The sequence below is a fragment of the Prionailurus bengalensis genome, chromosome C1, assembly GCF_016509475.1.
Source record: "Prionailurus bengalensis isolate Pbe53 chromosome C1, Fcat_Pben_1.1_paternal_pri, whole genome shotgun sequence".
NCBI lineage: Eukaryota > Metazoa > Chordata > Mammalia > Carnivora > Felidae > Prionailurus > Prionailurus bengalensis.
The window spans coordinates 185,376,219-185,386,095 of record NC_057345.1 but is presented as its reverse complement, the minus strand read 5'-3'; the positions used below and the strand labels follow the sequence as shown (position 1 = coordinate 185,386,095).

The 9,877-nt window shown below is 36.5% G+C and overlaps 1 pseudogene; it reads right to left on the bottom strand.

Annotated features, from left to right (window-relative positions):
• Nucleotides 1–8,821: 8,821 nt before the first annotated feature.
• Nucleotides 8,822–9,494, bottom strand: LOC122479511 (annotated as a pseudogene).
• Between the last annotated feature and the right edge of the window lie 383 nt (nucleotides 9,495–9,877).

Here is a 9,877-nt window from a genome sequence, read left to right as displayed (position 1 = left end):
GTGATTTTTTTTTCCTTAGGAAAGACATGTCTGAATCCTATGTGAACTACAATTGCAATTAGAAAAGCAATGATTTGATATTTATTCCACTTATACATTCAGCAGATTTTATTAAGTATTTACCCTGGCTTAATCTCTACAACCATGATCAGAAATACCATGTATTTATGATCTATGTATTTTATTTCCTTAATTCAGACAATTGAAGAATCTCATAGAAAACAAAGAGTGTTTTCTGTAAGACTTGCATATCTGGTTTATTTACTTAATCTTCAAATGCATATATATCAGATATTAATTTCCATTTTGTGATGGAGAACACTAGCATGGCATAACTAATTTTAGTGATGGTCCCAGAAATGATAGATGGATCAGCAGGAATTGTGAAGATGAGTCCAGAAACAAAGCACTTCATCACTCTTGATAGAATCAGAACAAAACTTTCCATTCCGTTTATGTGAAGTAGGTTACAGAGTAAAGCAAAAATGTAACTGGTATCTCTCAATTCTAAAATTATGTTTTTTGTGTTTTCACTTAATGCCTTTGTTGGAGCTTCTCTCTAACCATTTAGGACAAGAAGTCCCAAATTTTAAATCATTGAGACAGGGAGAAGATGGAGTCATGGCAGACAGGGTTGTGTTCAATTTGTCCTTGTAACCCTGCTATTGCTATAAAAGGTGACATCACCTGTTTACTCACAAGCAGACTGACCTCAACTACATACACAAATGCATTGTTATAGTCTCTCTTAGTAAGTTCAAAGTCAGGGTTTCTCTGTTCTTTTTAAAGGGAACCTTATAGGATTGTTGCCTGGATACCAAGACTTCAACTTGTATTGCAGTAGTTCATACTTCTGTCTCCATCTGTCAGGTATTTAAGTCTTTATAATATCAAACACTCAACCTAGAATTTACAGTCATAGGGAAACTGAATTCTCTCCAAATGGAGGCAAGAGAGATAGTGTTGTTGTTTTTTGTTTTTTTTTTCTCCCATTAAATCACAGTCTTGCAAAGAGTGGTCTTTGTGATTTGGGATAAATTCCTCAGTATTTTATTTTCAACCAAGGGTCACCATGCTTCTTGTGTTTGTGTTGTGTTTAGATTAGCTTTTTGAAAATAGTGCATGTGCAACAAGATGACCTTTTAAAATCCAGATCCTTAAGAATTTTGAAATTCTTATGGGTAGAAGCTGTAAAGAAACTGAAAACTGACATTTCAAACCTGCAAAAATATTTCATCTTGCAGGATATAGTTAACTGGTTCTATCCTGAGACTTGCTAATTTCTTTGTTCTTATGACCAAATGGCCACTCTTAGCTATACAAAAAACAAAAAATAAATTCGAATCTATTCTCTTTGAAGGACAAATCAGAAACCCCATAAACCCATATGCTGGCATTACGAATGAGCAACTATCAGTCGTATTGCCTATATAAACTGGATTAGTGTCTCGGAAGACATTGTTGCTTTTTTGTTGGGCAGCCAATGGAGTTGAGAAAAATGTTTCTTTTTCCTTTGAAATTTAGTGTGCTCTGTGCCTAAAAATTGTCCCTGGTTTATAGGAAGTTGTATTCCTATTTGGGCAAAAACTCTTAGATGAAGAATTGAAACCAAGAAAAGAGGTTCCTTCAAGTCAAATTAGAAAAAAGACCTAAAGGGGCACCTGGGTGGCTTGGTCGGTTAAGCGTCCGACTTTGACTTCGGCTCAGGTCATGATCTCACGGTCTGTGAGTTCGAGCCCCGCGTCGGGCTCTGTGCTGACAGCTCAGAGTCTGGAGCCTGTTTCAGATTCTGTGTGTCTCTCTCTGACCCTCCCCCGTTCATGCTCTGTCTCTCTCTGTCTCAAAAATAAATAAACGTTAAAAAAATAAATAAAAAAAAAAGAAAAAGAAAAAGAAAAAAGACCTAAAATAAAATGGAAAGAACCTAATGACTTCCAAGCAGGAACAGACTGTTAATGTTCTTGTGCTGTTTTACATGAGACAACCCAGACTTTGAGTAATACCTGATTTTGCACCATTATGTTCTGAGATGATTAATTTACTGAGGCGGCCACACCCACATCCTGCAAGTAAGGTTGGGCATTTCCTTGAAGGCAGTGGATTTCCCACTGTCAACCACTTGAGAAAAGGTAGTTCTAGGGACAGGAGAGGGAACCCTTGGACTTTGGTGAGGGCAAAATTTTCTTACCCATTCCTTGCCTCATAGCTATTTTTAATAAACCTACAAGTAAAAGACAAATTCTGTTACTTTCCTGGTAATGAGGATCAAGCCATTGTCAGCTACATGGGAACAGGCTGGGGAACAACCCTATCTTTACAGGGTTAAGTACGTAAGTCCTGGTAAGACTTCCTAGTAGAAGAAGTCTGGATCTGTAGATTATGAAAGTCATCCCACCCAGTAGCATTTGTACACTGTGTGTGTGTGTGTTAAACTTCCTTTTGATTATATCCAAACTTATAGTAAAATCTAGCTTAAAGGTTATAGCCTGATGGATGACTTTGAGAATGGTAGAGTAAGAACTTCCTGAAAATCTGCTCTTTTATAAACACAATGAAAGCAGTGGCAAAAATTATCAAAATCAACCTGTTCAGAATTCTGGTTATTAATTAAAGACTTGCAACAATCCAAGGAGGTTTAGTCAAGAAAAAATGGCTGAATCTCAGAAAGAACTGTGAGTTTTGTGTCATTTTAACTTGCTGTAATCCTGTCTGCCTTTCTCCAACTTCATGATATCCTTGAAAAACAATAGCATGGGTTGTTTGGTTACTGGTATTTACAATAGCTATAAGTACCAACAGCCTACCAGCCACTGGAGGGAAGAGAACATACTTGAAACTCCTTAACAACCCTATCCCCAGAGAACTGTCATGATTTGACTGGTCTGGGAGCTTACTGAAAAGCTCCATTCTCAAGACTGTTCTTGTTTAGCCTGTGAGAGCAGCTCTATCCCTAGGGTATTTGATGAAAACAATCAGCAGCAATTATATAACATCACAGCTCCTGAGGCAGCATTTCCAGCTGGGGATAACAAGCGTTGACCACAAAACTTGAAAGGAAAAACTGGGAAATGTGATATGCACAGAGAACTTTGACAAACTCCTATATATTTCTGGGATTCTAGAAGGTCATACCCACATTTAGGAGATATGTGAATGCCCAGGATAGACTTGGGAAAACTCTCATCTTTCACAACTAACATGCATTGAGGCTATTCACAAGCAGGAAGTGAAGGCTAAGGGAGAGTTGTAAACTGCCTATAAAGTACTGAAGTCATGCCCTAACACACATACAGAGTTCCTCAGCAAAGGCTGAGAGACTTTCTGATTCAAGGCACTTAAAAAAATCTCTGTCCCATCCTTAGCTGACCACTAAGAAAATCAACCAGAGACTTCAGTGGCTGCACATGACAAAGACTACAGACCACAGAATCAGCTTAAGAAAGTCACTAAGGGGCGCCTGGGTGGCTCAGTCGGTTAAGCGGCCGACTTCAGCTCAGGTCATGATCTCGCGGTCCGTGAGTTCGAGCCCCGCGTTGGGCTCTGTGCTGACAGCTCAGAGCCTGGAGCCTGTTTCAGATTCTGTGTCTCCCTCTCTCTGACCCTCCCCTGTTCATGCTCTGTCTCTCTCTGTCTCAAAAATAAATAAACGTTTAAAGAAAAAGAAAGAAAGTCACTAAACAAACAACAACAACAAAAGGAAAGGGCAATAATCTGATTTTTAGAGTTGCCACATTATATTAAGTGTCTCATTTTTAACAAAAAAAAATTATAAAACAGGCAAACATACACACACACAGAGGCTTCAGGAAATTACAGCCCATGGATGGCGGGGGGTGGGGAGGGAGTCAGTAAAAACTACCCCTAACAAAACACAGGCATTGAACTTACAAGAAAAACACTTCAATCTGCTATCTTAAACATAAAAAAAAAAAACCTAAACCATGTCTAAAATACTAAAGGAAAGTGTGAAAACAATACCTTACCAAATAGGGAAGAGAAAGAAAAAAATTATATAAAAATTCTGGAGTTGAAAATACAATAGCTGAAATGAAAAATTCACTAGAGGGACTTAACAATACATGAACTGACAGAAGAAAGAATCAAAACATTTTCATACAGGTTAAATAAGATTATTCAGCCTGCTGAACAGAAAAGAAAAAGGATAAAGAAAAATGAATAATGCTTCAGAAATCTGTGGGACACCATCAAATATACCAATGTATGCATAATGGGAGTCCCAGAAGGAAAAGGAGAGAAAGGGGCAGAAAGAATACTTGGAGAAATAGTAAAAAAAAAAAAAATACCCAAATTTGATGAAAACTATTAATCTGCACATCCAAGGAGTTCAACAAACCCATGTAGAATTAAACTCAAAGAGATCCATACATACACACATTATACTCAAATTTCCAAAAAGACAAAAAGAGAATCCTGAAAGCAGCAAGAGAGAAGTTATTATAGACCAGGATTCTCAACAAGATCCACTGAGGCTAGAAAGAAATGGCATATTCAAAGTGCTGAAAGGAAAAAAAACCTGTCCACCAGTAATTCATATATTCAAAACTACTATTCAAAAATGAGGGAGAAATTTTAAGAGACTCTCAGATAAGCAAAAACTGAGAGAATAATTGCCAGTCAATTTACGGCCAACACCAACCCATCTTAGATTACTTACACCTCATGACCTAATGATTGTCTTCTTGTTCCAATCATTGCTCTTTTTATGTTAGACTTGAAACATTTACATCTGTCCTTTTATTCCAAATTGAAAATTGTACTATAGTCCTAAACTTGTTTAGAATATATATATACATAAATGGGAATTGATACACACTTATTAAATGTTAATGTAGCCAAGCAGCAGATTTAAAAGTACACTTTCTCCTATTTTGAACTGAAATATGGATATAATTCTGCTTGAGTCCAGAAGCATGCCCATAATGTAATTTATACTCTCTCCCTAAATATATTTACGTATCTAGCAGGTAAGAATCAAGAGAGGTGGAAAGAGGGACTAATTACAACCATTTTCTAAAATTCACAGTGAACTTTGGTTACCTCCAAACAGTTGGTCAGGCTAGTGCACTTCAAAAAAAAAAAAAAACGTTCACTATTTGAGAGCTCTGAGTACAGATTCTGCTTATCTTTAGTAAAGATGCTAAAAAAAAAAAAGAAAGAAAGAAAAGAGAAGAGAAGAGAAAAAAAAGAAAAGAAAACCCTCAAGCACTTGACTTGGAGTTCAGCACACCTGCTCACTGGGATGTGCTCAGCCTCAGTTTCATCATCAAAATATCCCCTCCTATTTAAATTATTTTCTGATATCCTGGGCAATTGGCCACTTCCTCCTCTGCAGTTCCACTTCTGCTTTTACTTTCTTTAAGGACTTATCACATTATACAATAATTATCTTCCCACTTAGCTGCTACCATTAGACTCTGATCTCCTCCAAAAATGACACCTCTCATGGATCTCCGTATCCCTGACCTTCAACACAGTAACCAGAAAGGGCTCAGTGAATGTTGGCTTAATGAGTTATTTAAAATAGGCAACTAAATTTTAGTCATGAATTATAGGTATAAAAGCCTATAATGGAATAACTGGGGGCCCTTAACATGACAGTTTCTATCACCAGCTACTGGTTAATAATGTTCTCTTTGATAATCCATCAAAAAATCCGCTGATCATTCATGACTATTCATACAGATTACTACTCACACATATAATGTGAGCATTTACTAGCCACATCTAGGGTACTTTACATATGCTTTATTTATTTGAATAAACATATGAAGCAGTACCCTGGAGAAACAATCAATGCTAACCTCAGCAATTTGATCACTCATGTAACTCTATGCTTGATCAGGTCCCCCACAAGTATTGCAAATAGGTGTAGATATGTCTGACTCTGAGGATGAATGCAGGTCTCCCAGGGAATGTAGTACATATTCTCAAGTAACTTTAAGCCCCTGAGTTAATCATCCAATGATTCTAAACACATATACCTTATTACATAGCACAATACTTGGTACATGGTAGATTATCAATGTGTGCTATGTCAATTAATTAAATACACTGGTCTTGATTTAAATAGTATAATTATCTCCTGAATTTTTATCTACATTTTCTCTGTTTATATCCCTAGTCAAAGGCAGGTCCTCTCTTTCAGCACATCTTTTCAGTGAGAAAATAAATCCTTTTTCAGAATGACTTTCTATAGTTACTCCGCTTGAGATTAGTTCAGCTTCCATTGCCAGCACTTGATGTCTCAAATAGAAATCCTTTTAGTTTCCCATTTCAGAATTTGCACTGAAATAGTAACAAGCTTAATCTGATTACACAGAAATAGTATCTTTTCATTGGGCTCACAGCCATTCTGAGCTTTTTTGAATTCACTCCCAAGACTTTGCTAAATGATTTTTCTGCAAGACAATCAAAACTGCTGGTCTCCCAATTTTTCTCCAACGTTTTTCTTTTCTAAAAGCATTAGTATTTATTTTTCTACAGTCAATTATTGTTTACATTTCTTTCCCTGAGACAGACTCCTTGGCCTAATGATCTGTCACAGGAATGTTACCTTCTCTTGGCCTACTTTTAAATACTATGGAATTACCTTTTTGTCTGTGGCCAAGTAGAATTCAGTATAATCAAGAAATTGGAAAGAGAAATGCTTCTTCACACTCCTGTTAATGATGGATCATTTGGAAATAATCATACCTGTTATAGGAGAAAATTCTAAACATATTTGTCTATGCAACATCTTATACGAAGTCATGTGGTAGAACATCAGTTTTTAATGTATTAGTCTGGACTGCTAGAACAAAATATTACAGCCTTGGTGGTTTAAGAAACAGACATTCCTCACAGTGCTGGGGGCTGGGAAGTCCAAGATCAAGGTTCCAGCAGATTCAGTTACAGGTGAGAGCTCTCTTCCTGGCTACATACAACTGCCTTCTCACTGTGTCTTCACATGACAGAGAGAGAGGGAGAGCAAGCCCTCTGGTGTCTCTTCTTATAAGAGCTCTAATCTCATCATGAAGGCCCTTCCCTCCAGACCTATCTAAACCTAATTATCTCCCAAAGGTCCCATCTCCAAATACTGTTACACCGGAGGTTAGAACTTCAATATATGAATCTTGGGGGACACAACGTGGTCCATAGATTAACATAGGCTTATAAAAAAGTTATGATTCAAACTCAGCAAACACATTATTCCTTTATTTATTCTTCCTTTCTAGTAAATATCTTTATATATAATTCTCAAAATTTTGATCAAAATTTCTGAAACAGTAAAATTTTGAAAATAATTGATAATGTGACTAACAACATTTGAGGGATTCATTTTGTTTTAAGGAATTCCTTTTATGAATTTTATAATTCACTGGGCTTTTGAGATATCATTGTTGAAAAAATTATGAGTGGTTAAAATTAAGAGTGACAATACAAAATAAAATGAGGATATAGAAGAGTTGGAATTCTTTTTTTGCTGATGATGTACTGAAATTCGTACTCATTTATAAGAGTGAACAAGTTGGAAATACTAAAAATAAAAGCCCATCAACAGTAGAATGCATTAAAAAAAATTGTGGTGTAGTCATACAATGGAATACTACACAGCAAGAAAAAGAATAAACTGATATCTAGTACATGAGTCTCAAAGATGTGATTAGTGAGCAAAAGCAGCTAGACAAATTCATTTATATGAATTTCAAAAACAGATAAAACTAATCACTGCTTATAAGCATAATAGCCATTTTTGAGAGGGGCTACTGAGTGGGAGGAGGCATGAGGGAGTCTTCTGGGGCTAGAAGTGTCTATATCTTGATCTGGGTGATGGATACAGGAATATGTTGGATATTAAAATTCCTCAGGTATATATTTAAGATACATGTAGTTTATGGTAGATATATTATTCCTCAATACATATTAAAAATAATTTTAAAAGAGAATTTAAAAATATGATTAACAACCTGACCCGCACTTAGCCTAGCAAATGCCTAGACAATGATAAGCCCTATGTTCCTCAAAAGTAACTAACTGCTTTTTCCACTGACTTCTCCAAAAGATGCACTTCTGAAATTTCATACACACTGAAGCCAAATCATGACCTCAAGACTCTCTGGGAGTCTTTATCTAACTATGGAAATAATGCCCTTTTCTTACAAAATTAGATTTCTTCTTTGCCACTGAGTTTCTAAACTAAGTAACCCACTGTATAGCAATCTACACATAAAGTCTGTGTCCATATATAATTTAGATCATCCAAAACAGGATGTTTGACAGTAAAAAGGAATACTGTTAATAATTACTCAGGGATAGCATTCTTAAACCAGGATTGTCTTAGGTGAACTAGTTGTCTGGTCACATTTTGTACAGGTGGTAAAACTATAAAGAAAAGGAAAATATTAACACAAATTTCAGGACAGTGGTTAACCTGGATGAAGTGAGGTTGCCATGAGGTAGAAACACAGGGAATCCTCAAAATTTCTCTCTTAACCTAGATGTGTGTGTGTGTATACACATACACACATATACATATTTATTAATTTATAAATTTTTTTAATATATACATATATATGTATATGTAGTTATATATATATACATGTGTTCATCTGTTGCTTTTCAAACTACATATATGCACTTATATACTCTATAAAAAATCATTAATAAATTTTTAAAATTATTATTAAAAGCAATAAAAAACCCCAAAATTAATGTAACAGGCACAGGTATTATGTTGACTTATGCTTGTCATTATGGTAAAGAGTTCAAGTCACTGATTATCGTTGGATATATCCTTTTTTTTTTTAACAGGAAATAGGATTTATCTGTGGGCATGAATAAGGGGGCAGTGCCAAGTTTCCCATGAGTGCAGGGCCTCCCATCTGTCCAGGAAGCCATCATGAGGGATGTATTTGACCCCAAAGTCATCTGGGATGAGCCACTTTTCAGCCATCATGTCTTCAAATTCATCTACATTAAATTTAGTAAAGCCCCACTTCTTGGTGATGTGATTTTTCTGGCAGCCAGGGAACTTGCATTTGGACCTATGTAGGGTCTCAACCACATGTTCCTTATTCTTCAGCTTGGTAAGGATGGACATATGACTTGATCACTATGGACTCTAGCTACTCTGCCCTGGGGGTTTCTGAAGGCACCCCACATACCTTTCTGTATGGTCCCAGCAGGAGACAACATCTTGTTGATATGGATGACTTGGAAGGGGTGGAGGCGTGCTTGAATGTGAAAGCCATCTTTTCACAACTTTTTACCATGTACTTGTTGGCACAGAGGAAGCCTCCAGGGCTTCAAAAGAGAGAGCTGTTCATATTCATCTGACACCATGTGGCCGTGGTGTAAAAACTCATCACTTTTGCCTTCTTCCATTCCATATCAAAGATGTAGATCTTCACATCAGGTATATCTCTGCAGAAGTGAGACTTTGGATAGGACTTGTTTGTACTATACCAGTAATACCAGACAGGGCAGTGACCCATGGCAACACCACAATCTGTGAGGGCCCGAAAGGAAAGAATTTGTTATATTCATATTTTTTGTAATGTCTTTGTTCAGGAAGTAATTCTTTTACACAAAAGCACTACTTCTTTGGACTAAATTAAAAAAATAAGTTTTAATATTAAAGCAGGAATTGTTCTTTGCATACAAATATGAAGAAGCTTGGGTTTATATACTACAGATACGTTATAACACAGGCAGACACTCAATTAACATTGAAGAGTAGGATGTTGAGGTGCCTGGGTGGCTCAGCTGATTGAGCCTCTGACTCTTGATTTCAGCTCAGGTCATGATCCCAGGGTCCTGGGATCAAGCTTCCACAATCAGCATGGAGCCTGCTTGAGATTCTCTCTCTCTCTCTCTC